Below are 15,239 nucleotides of genomic sequence, written 5' to 3' on the forward strand. Positions count from 1 at the left end.
TTATTTAAGCTAAAACTAACCAGTGAAGTATTGGTCCACAGCAACAATAGCCTCACATTCACAACTAAGATAATAAATATATAATAAAACAATAGAAATGACCATTCTAGTGTGCTGCGGGTCAGATAAACTCTTAGTCCTCCAGAGGGCACGGCTTACCCTGTAACAATGCCATAATAATATATTATGATTTCTTGTTCACTGTCCGGTGCTTTTTGAGTGATGCCTGTCTGTTATTGTAAAGATCCTATCCCAGCCTTCATTCTGAAGTCTGAATAACGACTTAAATGACAAGCTGGAACCAACAGCTGACCTATAACATGCATAGATGGAATGTATTGTATTCATGCAAACAGAGGAACTATCCTGCCTACTTAAATAATGTGAGAGCTAGCTGTAGTTTGACTCAACCACATGACAATTAGACAAATTTTACAAAAGGTTAAGTTACTTTACTGCCCACCATAGAACCATTTCTGCATGTTCTAATGTTCTCCAACATGTGTTATGGTCAGGAGCCGGACTGGGCCAGGGAAAACAACAGACAGTGTTCTCACATGCCTAAATGCCTCACAAACAAAGAGAGAACTGTGTGTACAAAGCCACACAAAACACGTAAAACACCCAACACATGCACACTCAGACAATCCTGCTCCCTAGCAAAGCAGAAGTGACGCCTCCGCCTGTGCATGCCAGGAACATGCAGAGAGTGCGCAGGAGAGTGAGAGAGGAGGATTGGGAGAGAGACACTGTGTCTGTACAGAATGTGACATGCCTGCCAGTGCATGCCAAGATCATATGGTGCCAATCCCAAGCGCAAAAGCACATAAAGAGAAATGGGATTCAAGCAGCACCGAGTCCAAGTGAGTGGGATACTGGAGCAAGATATAGAGCATTTATTCGCATTAAACGTGCATGTGTTTCCACTGCGACACACCAAGTGATGCTCTCACAGGTGTAAGAGAGCGTTAGTGCACACAGAACGTGCAGACAAATCATCTTAATGACAGAACTACACATTTATTTGACAAAAGTCATTATCAGAGAAAATGAAACAGAGAAGCAAAGGGAGGAGATTTCAGGGAGATTCTCACGTTCATGTAATCCACGACAACTTTTCAATCTTTAACTGTTAAAAAGAAATGAGTGTATACATGGAAAGCGGGCTTGCACGGATTGTGTTTTCGTTCGCATGTGCTTGTTCACGCAGGCGATCGTGTCATTGTTCATGCATCCTCAAAAGAAGTGCTAACTGAAGCATAAAGAAACTGGAATATGAGTAATAACTGTAGCATAAACACTGAGGAATTTTAGGAGCTCCCAGGCTTAAATGTCACTATCTGTGAGTCAAAGCTTTACTTAACTGCTTATTAGGTGTAGTAGAAACTATAAGGTGGCTTTGTAGTGAGTCAAAATTACCTCAAGCAATAACCCGAGCAGACAAAAGCACTCCAGCATCATTCCCTGTGGGCCAGTCATACGTGTTTAATCAGAAATCAAACACAGGCCGAGGCTGAATTAGAAAGGCTCTACAGCAGTAATATTTTGCTTTCAGAAGAACAAGGGTTTTTGTTTCTCGAACAGGTAATGCTGAATTTCCATTTAGTAAAGCAACACTATGTATTCCAACTGAAGATAGCTGTCATCAAGTAAATTGCTCGAGTTCCTGCAGCTTAACAGCAGTTTTTCATTCCATTTCATGGAAAATGTTTTTGCAGGAGGCTTTATGAGAGAGTCCAGGTATCTCCAGATTTGTCATAAATGTGTCACTATATTCAAAACACTGCAGGTATTAGCATCTCAGCATCTCAAAACCCATTTCAGAGACATACATTTACTGAAAAATTGCCTTCATGATGTCTCACTATTGCTTCTTCACGATATAGCTGTTCAGATGAAAGTCCTAATGCAGGTAAAGTGAAGGGAACATTTTGTTTCTTTCCAGCAGCTCATGGTGGACTAATATATCGTATTGCTACCTGCAGAACAGGAGTGAACGTCGGTCAAAGTATTTCAAAAATACACCTGCATAGACACGAGAAATATAATCATCAGGAATAGCAAGAGAATAAAAATGTAAAAAAACTAAATGCACTGATTTAATCTCAACTTGACTAAGCACATTTTCACAATTAGATTTAATGGGGCAGTTGCATCAAGTTACTCCAAAGAAAGAGATCCTAAAATGATGACTTAAAAAAGAGTTATTAGGAAAATCAGCTGAAAACAAGAAGCCCTCTGTTACATTCAGATATACCGTGAGGCCTTGGGTCTAAGGGAACCAAGAGCCTTACAGTGTGGTTAGATTTATGACGACTAGAATAAATCCAGCTGAATTATTTGTTACCCATCAACACAGATATGAGACTTAACACTGAAATGCAAATAAGAATGGCGATGGTGGCAGGATGTAAACGGTGTGGAAGTGAACGCTTACTGACTGGCTAACAATGCTAGACGATCAGTCTCAGCTTTTCCAGCAGTGCCCACTACTCTGGAAAAGTGAAAGCCGAATGGCTTTTATCTACTATGGTGCCCACTGCTAGAAGGATACTACAACTACTACTATTATTACTATTACTAGTAAAACAACTGGTACTTCTACAACTAGTACTGCTAGAGGAGAAAATGAGCTTGCTTCTTTCTGCTAACCTCATGCTGGAGTAGACTTTTCAGTCCTCACCTGGTTGTGATTCTGGAGGGTTTCTACAGTCGGACATGACGTGTCAATCAGGCATAACATCATGACCACTGAGAGGAGACGTAGGTAACACTGATTATTTCTTCATCGTGCCACCTGTTAATAGGTGGGATACTTTTAGGAGAACTTGAACATTTTGTCCTCAAAACTGATGTTTGAAACAGGAAAAATGTACAAGGGTAAGGATTTGAGTGAGTTTGACAAAAGCCAAATTGTGATGGCTGGATGACTGGGTCAGAGCATCTCCAACACTGCAGCTCTCGTGGGCTGTTCCCAGTCTGCAGTGGTCACACTGCTCTGATAGAAAGATGTCAGAATACGTAATGCATCACAGACCAACACAGAGCTGTTGAGCTAATCAGAGTAGCTTCACCTGTTGTTTCCAAAGGAGCCACAAAGAATATCTTGAGAGCCAAAGACTGTTGCAATATTCAGACTTTTACACCAAAAATCTAACTGATGAAACAGTTGTGATAAATCCACCTGCGCGGTTTCATCTAAGCAAAACTGACAGCAGTGCAGTGGTATTTAAAGAAAAGTGACCCAAGGTGGCTCAAGGACTTTTTAGATAGAATCTAAATATGTATAGTGATGTTGAAATGAGTTAGATTTTCACGAAAGAGCAAGGAGGAAGAGACAAAGAAAACAGCAGCAAGTTGGAGTAGGAAAAATCTATTGACTCAGAAAAGAGGCGGGACAATAGGGGGCAAAATCAGCCTGAGAACAATGGTGTAAGCTTCACTTTCTGTATGTTTGATCTTCTTTGTTTAATCAGTACAGAAACAGATGATGATGATAGCAATTTCTTGGCAAACAGTTGGCAACAGTGTATTATTATGGGCTTGTTGTCATAGTAATAACACAAAGATCTTCACAAAAATGGTGCCAACCAACTGCATCTTACAACCCTACACTCCAGACAGTGAGCCTATTTTAGACAAGCTGTTGTTCACTGAGAAATAGTTGTCACATGACGCTAGTTAGAAGAAGTTTGAAATAAATAAATAGATGAATAAATAAGATGGAGCTTTAAGTTGTTTGGAAAGATGGCTGGTTTCTGTAACCTCTCTGGGTCCATACTCATTGTACAGGTGAACAGTCAGAGGACAGGATGCTCTGTAATCAACAAACTCACGTATTCTACAACAATTTTAGTGTCTAGTGTGTGATAATCTCTCAGTTATGTACCAGAATGATTACCTGGAACCATATGCAAATATTTCCTTTATACAAGTAAAGCCAAATGGAAGTGACTTTGTCGGGCATCAGAGAGATCGTCTGCATGCCGATACTTAAACGACAGAGAAAGAGGAACATTTTTAGTGTTTGCGGGATATTGACTGAAATTTGCTCCGTCAGCTGCTGACTACAGTGGGAGCGCACACAGATGGATGTTCACACACCTTCCTACGCATGCACACACGCAGCTACACACACAACCCGCACACAGACAAAAAACACACAGTGTTCAGCGTAGAGCTAATCAGCTGTCTAATCGTCTGTCAGTTCTCATATTCATCATCAGGTTCCGGACATATGGCTCTGCTTTGATCAGGAGACTGTGTGTATATTTGTATGTGTGTGTGTAGATTCTGATACTAGACTCCATGGAGGGAAATAATCAAGAGGTAAAACATTAATAAATAAATAAATTAATTAATTAATTGATCTGTCTGGTTAAATATTCCCAGTGGCAAGATTAAGTGTTTTCTGATCAGATTAGCAGGAAGATTTTTTTTAAACAGACCATTTCTAGTTATTTATTCTTTAAATAATGCAGTTAGTGTGTAAGTATGTATGATGCTCATTTTCAGTTCCATTTTTTTAAGCTCTGCTAAAGTAGATTTGCATAATTAACAGTTCAAAAATATTTGCTCCTTTACATTATACTGGTCTTGGTGCACACTATCAGTTTATTATAAGCGTCCACCGTAATTCAAAATATATGCAAAATATATGCAGAAAAGCCCCATAAGAGTTTTTTAAGACAGAGAAAACATCTAAATCAATTTGGGCTAAAAATATATCCATGGGACCTTTGTAAAGTTTTAAAAAACACCATTAAATCATATGTGGAATAAGAAAATAACAAAAAACTTCTCTTGCTCAGTGTTTTATAAACTTTAACTTCTATAGTAACATTATTTGGCTTTTCTTTTTTGCCAGCAGAATTATAAGGCAAATTAAACCTGGCTGAAACTGCTTTTTCCAAAAATCTATAGTATAAAGATAGAGCAATGACAAACAACATAGTATGCCTAGGTAAACTCTACAGTTAAACCACTGTTGGTAAGAATGCTCAGCGATCCCACACTGCCACATAAATGATCATCATCAACACAAACAGAGGAGGAGCTTCAAATAGTTGACGATCACTGACACAAAGACGCTCAGGTTAATATCCTACACTGTAGGATAGGATTGTGTAGGACCTACACAATCTAATTGCCCTATAAGGTGGAGTACATGGAAGCAGTCCAGGATATGTCAAATATAACACAGCGTTAGGATGTTAGTCAAATGTAATAGGAAGAATTTCAGTTTTGCATTACGACAAATCTATCACGGTTACCTTAAAGGAAGTTCCTCATTCACAATACTGATAATAAATACTCAAACACATCTTGTCTGCATAAACTGGGATTTCATTTTGTGTATTTAAACATTTTTACAGATTCTTGCTTTCCATCTATGAATCTGCACATTACAATTGTAGTGCGATTAAAGGGTGAATTAAAGTCGTCACCAGATGCAAATGATCTCGCACCAACAAGCCCAACAATGAAATAACTCTATAAAGTATAATGGGTTGACAGCAACCTGCATTCATTATTTTTTAATCAATATGTAAGAAAACAGAAAAGACTGTAATTCCAAAATGTAATAACTTAAGTTGAAATGTAACATGAGGCTGAAACAAATCCAGACCCTAACCATGGATGAGCAGCTGGTGAATCTTAAGAGGTAAGGCTGGTAAAAACTGAGTCTTGGTGAACTTGCTTTAACAGGGAAGCTCAAAGGAACCAGAGCCACTGCCCCTGTAGGGTGATTTAGACACCCCATGAGGATGAACACCAGCTGCCTTCCTCTGGAGGTTCTCCTGGTACGTCTACCTGGTAGGAGATTGAGCAGACCTAGCACACTGGGGAGATTATATATCTAATCCACACCTTGGGAGCTGGAAGATGTTACTGTGGAGAGGGACATCTGGACTTCCTTGCTTAGCCTGCTGTCTGCACAGCATGACAACATGATTAGACAATGATCATGAATCTGCTGCACCGTTCAAATCTGTTGTGACAGTCATGGTCTGTGACCAAGTTAGGGGAACGTTCTGCCATCAGTGCTGATGGGTGGATCGGTTTAACAGTGAATTTGTCAGAACTTTTCTGTTTGACTGTAGCATTTGTTTTAAATGATGCCCACGATATTATATTGTATTTATAGATGCAAACAAAGACGCGCATACACAGCTTTTATGCTTCTAAGCCCCACACCAGCCTGCAAAAAACAGTCAGTGTCGTGAACATATGAACTCATATGTTGTACTTTTCATACTGGATCCATCTGTGTGACAAATCTTACAGATCTCAAAGTGTGCATGTGTGTCTGTGTGTGTGGGGTGGAGGGTGGGGGATCACTGTTCAAGGGAGCAATAAAAGTCTTTCAAAATGTGTATCTTTCTTGTCATGTTCCTTCCTCTTCCCCCTAAAACCCCCAATCCCCTTCATTTTTAACAGTTTCTTTGAATACTAATTGGACAGCCATCTTTAGAAATCTAATTACGATGTTTTCAAAATATAGACAGCAAGTGTGCATATTTAGTATTTGTAGTCCTACAGTCTTTGAGCAGCCTCAAAAACTGTAGATTGAGATTTTTGAAGTATCAGGATACTTTATGATTAACAAATGCCAACAAAAAGATTGTTTTGACTTACTAGAGCTAATTTTCCAAAAGAATAATGTGGACTGAGACATTCTGAGACATTCAACAACTGGACACCATTTTTTTAATATTTAACATTTTGAGCTGCGTTTACTGGGTTAGGCTTCAGGTGTCTGTTCTGTATGCTGCACGTACACTGCTACTATTCGTTCTCTGTCCTGTAGAGCGTAGAAAACATAATGAAAGAGCAAGTATCACTTGTTTACTGACTTATTTTAACAACCTTATTAGAATTATTTATTAGTTTTCAGTATTCTTTATGCACTTTTATTTGCTTAAATTATAGTTATGTATGAATGGTGATTAAGGAGAACAGCAGTGAACTATGCAGTCTCTCTCTGGTGTTTTAATAAAAAGTGAATGGGTCATTATGTTTTTACATTCATGGCCAGCAGTACATGTCATTCTACTTTTCACTCGCTGGGCCCAAAACTGAAAAGGGAGGGAGGGTGGGGCACATAAACAGGAACGAACAGCTTGTAGAACTGGGGGGACATATGTAGATGAAGGAGCGCGTTTAGAGGCGTGGTCCCGCTCCTGAAACTCTGATACTTTATCTCCAATTGTGGCTCGTTGTCTGCGATTCTCTGGTTATAAAGAGATGGACATGGTCAGCAACAATACTCAGGTAGGCTGTGCTGTTCACACAATACTCAGTTGGTACTACTGGGCCCAAAATGTGCCAAGAAAATGCTCTTGCACCACCATCACCTTGAACTGTTGATATAAGAAAGGATGGTTCTGTTTGGTTGTTTAAACCAAATTGTCACCCTACCATATGAATGATGCAGCAGAAATCGATGCAGCAACATTTTTCCAATATTCTACCATCTTACTTTTCAAAATGTATCCTCAGTTTCCTGTCATTAGCTGAGAGGCATACAGTTTGGTCTTCTGCTGCTGCAGCCCATTTGTTTCAAGGTTGAACGGTTGTTACAAGTAGTACAACAGTTTTTGAGTTACTGTTGGCCTCCTATCTAACCTCTAACATCAATGAGGAATCTTTGCCCAGAGAACTGCTGCTCACTGGATATTTTCTCTTTTTCATGCCCTGCAATTGGTTGATAACATATTTCCATTAGCAAGAAACTGAAGAGGTGTATCTAATAAAATGTCTGTTGAGTATATGTTATATATCCTTTTAAAAGACCAAAGTACGCTGTATAAGCAAAACAACTGGGGATCACAAAAATTTCATGTTAATGAAACCATCACTGCTGCTTGGGTTCAATTAAATGTACACGAGCGTGGTGCCAGTCTTTAAAACTGTACCAGAAAGACAGTTAAGCTGAACTGAAACCACATTGTACGGTTAAACATTTTTAAGAAACACAACTAGTTCCAAGAATGCAAAACCTTTTCTCGTCTGTTTCCTCCGTTAACTTCACTATCTTGGTCTTGGTCTACCAATTTCTTGCCTGTGAGTTACAGTTTTCTTCTTCCTGAATACTAGTTCACACTCTGCCTGGTGGCTTTTATCCATACTTCTGAGCTCTCCCTTGGACATATTAACCAACAGCTGCTGATGAGATGGAGATTCCTTCCCCCAGCTCTGAATAATTGGAGCCTTGAGAAAGAGAAAACATAGTGAAGTGCATCACTGCTGAAGGAGATAAAGGTTCCTGTGCTGTCTTTCCTCGAGTACGCTCTCCACACAAAATGGATAAAATAGCAGTGCTGACCGGGACTAATAATAGCATCACTTGAGCAGTTTAGTTTTGGGGAAAACTGGTTCTCCCTTAAGCCTGAGCTGTGGAAGTTTATGCTGATTCAGACAAACTGTGGTACACAAGTCAGGACCAAAACAAAAAGGAGGAGATGCTGTTTTAATATCAGAAACAAGTGGTGAACAGTTGTGCCTCAAATCAAGACTCGGCTATCTCATACAGGAAACGCTCCTTCTTCTCTGAGTTTGCTTCAGTCGTTTTTACCTCTGGGCACAAAGCAAAGGGCACAGCCTGCCTTCTATCAGAACAGATGATAAAAATGAAAGCCAACTCTGCAGTCTTGATTCGTGGCAAGCGGAGGAATGAATTCCCCTCACTTCTACGGGAGAGGATTCAAAATACAGAGGAGCCTCATTTACTCAACCAATAAAGGTTCAGACCCTTCACTTGTTGCAGCCCTTCATGGCTTTTATTCAAGGCCCAGATGGTTGCAACATACTGATGCTGAAGACAGATCTACACTTCAGTTTGAAAGTAGGCCCTAGACACTGTCTGAGAGTGCAGTGACTGCATCATCACTACAGAGTGGGTGTCTCTTTGGTATTTGCCAAAGACTGTCTTTGGAGCCCAACTGCTAAGCACTCAAATCTTGGAGCCGATTTGTGTGTGAAGCCACAGGTCTGCTCACATTCCCTGAGAGACCAAGAGCTCAACTGTCGAGCCGATTGAGCCATAGCAATTTTCAAAGAAAGCATTCACTGACAACTTTAAGTGGGATGAAAACATTTCCCACAGAGTCATTCTTCTAAGTGAACCTCTGTATTCATGACTTCTTTTGTCTCAAATGTGCCTCGAAGTCAATAGAGCCATTAAACACATATTGTACCAGGCAATATTTTACTCAATGTGTGTGTGTATTTTCTGTATTTTCCTCACACAAACATTAACAAAAAACAAAAAAAAACCAAACAAACCATGAAACATAAACATTCCATTATTTGTAAGTTTATTGTGGTGTTTTTAGTCATTCGTTGAATTTTCACTAGGAATGGGAACTGATAGGAATTAAGCACCATCACTTATCGATTCGATTCCTCATCGATTCTCATTGGCTCCACTTTGAGACTCACCACCATCTCTAAGCAGAATATCAAATACATTACATTCATGCAAATTTATTACATGCTGCTGGTCAAATGTTTGTGTATGTTAGAGGTCTTTCTCCTCTTTGTTGTGATCATTTCTGGGATCATTACTCACAAAAAGTAATGTATTACACATACTACACACAACACTTTTCTTAAAAGTAACAAAGTAGGTTATTTAATTACACACAGGAGAAACACATTCGTTATATTACTCATAACATCACTTTCATGTTACTCTGTAAAATTATCTGAAATAAACTGTCTCATAATTACCAGTTAACAATATAAACCTGCAGACTATAGCCCCACACACCAGCACAAATCACATCCTAGTGATTTTTCTCTTAGTATTTAGATATGAACACAAAGCCGACAGCACAAATTAAAAATGAAAACCAGCACAAAGGGACTTTTTTGATTCTACTGCAGAAACATGAGCAGGTAGAAACACGCAGCCTGACTGCTTGTCAGTTTGTGACCTGTTGAATTTCAGCAGTGGCTCACTTTAACACGGTGCTGGTCTGGGGTCAGCATCCACTCAGCTTTATTCCATAATAAAGCTCAACATGCTAATGCAAATGTATGCTATCGCTAAGCTAGCCAAAAACCCAAAGTTCTGTTAACTGTATAACTGAGTTGTTTCTGTCCTGGAGCAGTCTCCACTTTACCATCGCGCTCTCATCCTTTAACAGAATACAAATAAAAGTAATGTTCATATCCACACTGGAGACTGTGCCACTATTTTCCTAATCCGACACACAAACTGAAATCAGCTGATCATAGTGAGAGTGCAAGAACCGATTATCAGGATCAACAGGCAGGCAGGCTAATGATCCAAAAAACTGGACCACTCAATTCCCATCTCTAATTTTCACCCCATTTAAATTCTTGATTTTTGCTACCAGAAACATCTGCTGATGTTTGCACGGCACAGGATTGTCTCCAGTTTTCTAAATCATAATGGGTAGTGTCTTTTTGGGGCTGCAAGAAATCAGCTAAAACTAACCTATTCTTATAAATCTCAATAAACTAATAAGGAATCTCTGTATGTGTGTGAGTTCTCCTAGTTCTTGCCTAGATTAGCTTTAATCTACTTCAAAAACAGTGTATTTGGGGGACTTGAGTAAGTGCAGTTCTTGACTTAAAAAAAAGTCTCATCCTCGGGGCTTTCTTCCTGTAGCTACGTGAATAATGGTTGGAGCCCATTGCCTTCACTTACTGGGACAACTGTGCCTATAACACCAAGCAATGAATAAAAAGTGAATAGAAAAGAGAATTCACTGGAAAGCCCTTTTTTTACGCTTCACAGGTGTTACGGTCGCTGACCTCTAGTGGCTCTCCCTCTGTGGAAGAGGTTTTTTTCTCCTTTTTCTTGTGTTGCAGGTCTGCCTCATGAGCCACAGCTGAGGTGTGTTCCAGCTCGTCAGCCACGGCATATAGTCTGCCATCCTAAACTGCCACACCCCTGCCACGTCCCCCATTTTTGGCCAGAGCTGTGAGCTATAGTGTTTTGGGCAGCAGGCCTTTGTGTGTGTGTGTGTGTGTGTGTGTGTGTGTGTGTGTGTGTGTGTGTGTGTGTGTGTGTGTGTGTGTGTGTGTGTGTGTGTGTGTGTGTGTGTGTGTGTGTGTGTGTGTGTGAGTGAGAGAACTTGAACTCTGTGAAACTTTGGTTTTCTTTCTTTTATTGTAAGCAAAGGTGTGCCCTTACTGTGTTAATTAGTTTGTCGTTGTGGAAGCAGGTAGGGGTTCTCTGCCATTTTTGTTTCAACTGTTTTCTCCTGTTTTGGTTAGACAGGGAGCTCAGCCATTGTATTTTGTTTTGGTTAGAGAGTACTTGGTTTGATTTTTAGCTAAAGGGGGTGTTTTGTTTGTTGTTTTGGCCTTGGAGACCCTGAAGAAAAGAGCTTCCCTGTGTTTATTTTTACTGTAGTAGTTTTGGGCAATAAATCTTGTTTAATGACTTCTATTCTCCGGTAGTTCATGTTTTCTCTTTCACTCTTTCACTTTGTGTTACCCCTCACCCCAGTCAACACTTCGTTTTTAAGTGGGGCGTAACATAAGTGGGGGCTCGTCCGGGATTATTTTGGATATGGCACAGTTTAGCCTGGGTGATTTTATAGCTAAGCCTGCACTGGACCAGCCTGATGCATGTAGGAAGGAGGATTTATGTGCTGTTGCCGCGCATTATGAAATCCCTGTTGCTAAGTCCATGAAGAAGAGAGTGTTAAAGACTCTTGTTGTCAGTGGGTTTGTTGGGAAAGGTGTGTTCCCTTTAGACGTGGATGGGGATGCCGCGTCAGTCCTCGAAACCTCTGATCAGCCTGAGGTTTGTGCTGAGGAGGGGGCGGGGACACCTACGGTGGTCAAACCAGGTGGGGGAAAGCCACCAGCCTCTCTTCCACGGTTTGAGCCCTTCTCTGTCGAAACCAGTAATCCCAGTGTTAGTGCACGCGTAAAGGTACGTTTGGCTCGTCTTGAACTTGAGGCCAAAGAAAGGGAACGTAAGGATGAGCTTGAGTTCAAGCTAAAGTGTCGGTGCTTTACCAATTAATTGGTAAAGCACAGGAAGTATGGGCAGCTCTCACTATCGAGGACAGTCTTGTGTATGACAATGTCAAAAGCGCTGTACTCAGAGCCTATGAGTTGGTGCCTGAAGCTTACAGGCAGCGTTTCAGGACCCTGAGGAAATCCACTGCTCAAACATTCCTTGAGTTTGCAAGGGAAAAAGGGATACTATTTGATAGGTGGTGTCAAGCAAGCAAAGTTTCAGAGTTTAACGCACTGCGTGAACTGGTATTGTTGGAGAAATTCAAAAACTGTGTACCTGACCGTACAGTGCTGTACCTGAATGAACAAAAAGTTGCCCCTTTGCAGGAGGCAGCTGTCCTGGCAGAAGAATTTGCTTTGACGCTCAAAAGCGTGTTTGTGGGTAAATCTGAATCACTCTATCATGAACAGATGAAAAAGGACACAAAGCCGCACCCTCAACAACCTAGGGGTTCCTCGGGTTCCAAGTCTGATAGACAATGTTTTTACTGTCGCATATAGTTTCTGAGTGTTTGGCTCTTAAACGTAAACAAGTGCCCCAGCAATTAAAACAAGCTAAAGGGGTTGGCCTAGTCAAGTCGCTGAACTCACCCTCTCATGTGACCATGAGTGAACCTGATAAGTGTTTTAAACCCTTCATTTTCGATGGTTTTGTCTCCCTAACAGGGTTTCCTGGAGATCAGAAGCCCGTGAGAATACTGAGGGACACGGGTGGCTCACAATCATTTCTATTGGCCGACGTTTTGCCAGTCAGTGATGAGTCATCTTGTAACGCGAGTACAAAAGTGCAAGGTATTGGGATGGCCTACATACCTGCACCATTACATTGTGTTCATGTGCAGTCGAAGTTAGCCTCTGGTTTTTTCAAGGTTGCAGTGAGAAACTCATTTCCTATTCAGGGTGTTGAGTTTATAATGGGAAATGATATTACTGGGGACAAGGTACTCCCTGTTCCTGAAGTGGTGGATAAACCCAGCTGTATCCCAGAAGAGGATGAGCTGTTGAAATCCCACCCTGATGTGTTTTCTGTCAGTGTTCTTACCAGGTCGCAAGCTCGTAAGCTGGAGGAAGTGAACCTGAGTGAGACTGTTCTTGGATCTGTTCTAACTGGGGACAGAGAGCTGGCTGCTAGCCCTTCTAAACCAGCACTCAATGAACAGGGTCTGCCTACTCTGTCTGAGGTTCTTCCTTTGCCAGTCTCACGTGAGTGTTTGAGCCATGCTCAGGAAAAGGATGAGTCACTCGCTAAGTGTTTTAAAGAGGTAAGCGAGTTAACAAACAATAAAAAGGCACACAGGTTTTATCTTGAGGATGGGTTACTGCTAAGGAAATGGGTCTCAAGACCTGCATTACAACAGGAAGGAGGTGATGAGGGTTGGGGGGTGGTACGCCAAATAGTCATTCCTAGGGATTACCGAGGTGGCATATTGCAGCTTGCGCATGAACACCCATGGTCAGGTCATTTAGGAATCACTAAAACCTATGACCGCATTCTTCAGCACTTTTTCTGGCCAGGTCTGAAGAAAGACGTTGCCAAGTTCTGCAAAACATGCCAGGTTTGCCAAATTGTGGGTAAAACTAATCAGATGGTGCCACCTGCTCCTCTTAAACCCATCCCGGTAGTTGGGGAGCCTTTTGAGCGTGTTTTAGTGGACTGTGTGGGTCCTCTACCCAGAACAAAAGTGGGTAATCAGTTCCTCTTGACAATCATGTGTGCCACAACCCGTTTTCCTGAAGCCATACCACTTTGAAAAATCACCGCTCCTACTGTAATTAAGGCTCTACTTAAATTCTTTTCAACATTTGGTCTGCCTAGAGCCGTTCAAACTGACCAAGGCAGCAATTTTCAGTCAAAACTGTTCAAGCAGACTTTACAATCACTTGGTATCAAACACTTCCCTTCCAGCCCTTACCATCCCCAGTCACAAGGTGCACTAGAAAGATGGCACCAGACCATAAAATTGATGATGCGAAAATATTGTCTGGTGACTGACAAGAACAGGATGAGGGACTGCCATTCCTACTGTTTGCAGCTCGTGAAGCAAACCAGGAGTCCCTTGGTTTCAGCCCTGCTGAACTAGTTTTTGGGCATAGCGTGAGAGGGCCACTAAAAACTCTGAAAGAACAGTTTTTATCTGATGTGCAGCCGCAATCAAATGTGCTTGAGTTTGTCACGCAGTGTCGGGAACGTTTGTACCATGCTTGTGCAATAGCTAAGAAGTCTCTGTCAGCAGCCCAAGGGAAAATGAAGCGGCAGTATGACAGGAAGGCAGTGCAGCATTCTTTTAAACCTGGTGATCAGGTACTCATGTTGGTGCCCACATCTGGTCCATCTCTGTCAGCCCAATTTGCGGGACCATATGTGGTAGAGAGCAAAGTCAATGACACAGACTACATTGTTCGCACTCCGGATAGAAGGCGAAAAACACGGCTCTGCCATATAAGTATGCTGAAACTGTTTCACTCCAGGGAAGGCGATCGTGAGGGCTCCATCTCACTCACTTCTGTGCCCATAAACCATGATGATGGTTTGGTGAAGGGTAGTGAAGGTCAGCAGAGTGGCAGGCTCGCAAACTCAGAGGTTCTTGGTGCCTTAGACACGTACCTCTCCTATCTTCCTCATGACGAGAAAGATGACGTGAAAAATCTGATCCAAGCGCACCCTAATCTGTTTGGGGATGTACCATCTAGAACCGCAGTGTTAAAGCACGACATTGACGTGGGTGATGCGTGTGCTATTAAGCAACACACATACCGGTGCCCCCCACTCAAGAGGGAATTAATGAAAAAAGAGGTACAGTACCTGCTTGAAAATGGTTTGGCGATACCTAGCCGTAGCTCTTGGAGCTCTCCATGTCTGCTGACACCAAAGTCGGATGATTCTCTTCGTTTTTGTACTGATTTTAGGAGGGTAAATGCAGTCACAGTCCCTGACTCATACCCGTTGCCTCGCATGGAAGACTGCATAGACAGTATTGGAGCCGCCACCTACATACCAAAGCTAGATCTGTTAAAAGGGTACTGGCAGGTTCCTCTAACTAGCAGAGCCTCTGATATTTCAGCATTTGTTACTCCAGACCATTTCTTGCAGTACACAGTGATGCCGTTTGGCATCCGGAATGCACCAGCCACTTTCCAATGACTTATGAACTTTGTGTTAGCGGACATTAACAATTGTAATGTGTATTTGGATGACATTGTGGTTCTTCTTGCTGGACCGATCATGTGAG

At 41.5% G+C, this 15,239-nt stretch overlaps 1 protein-coding gene across 1 annotated transcript in view; it reads left to right on the plus strand.

Moving 5' to 3' along the window:
* Positions 1–15,239, plus strand: part of il1rapl2 (interleukin 1 receptor accessory protein-like 2) — a 636,591-nt gene that overhangs the window by 115,228 nt on the left and 506,124 nt on the right. The gene's annotated exons all lie outside the window — the stretch shown is intronic.

This window comes from Aulonocara stuartgranti (genome assembly GCF_965226115.1).
Source record: "Aulonocara stuartgranti genome assembly, chromosome: 2".
Lineage (NCBI taxonomy): Eukaryota > Metazoa > Chordata > Actinopteri > Cichliformes > Cichlidae > Aulonocara > Aulonocara stuartgranti.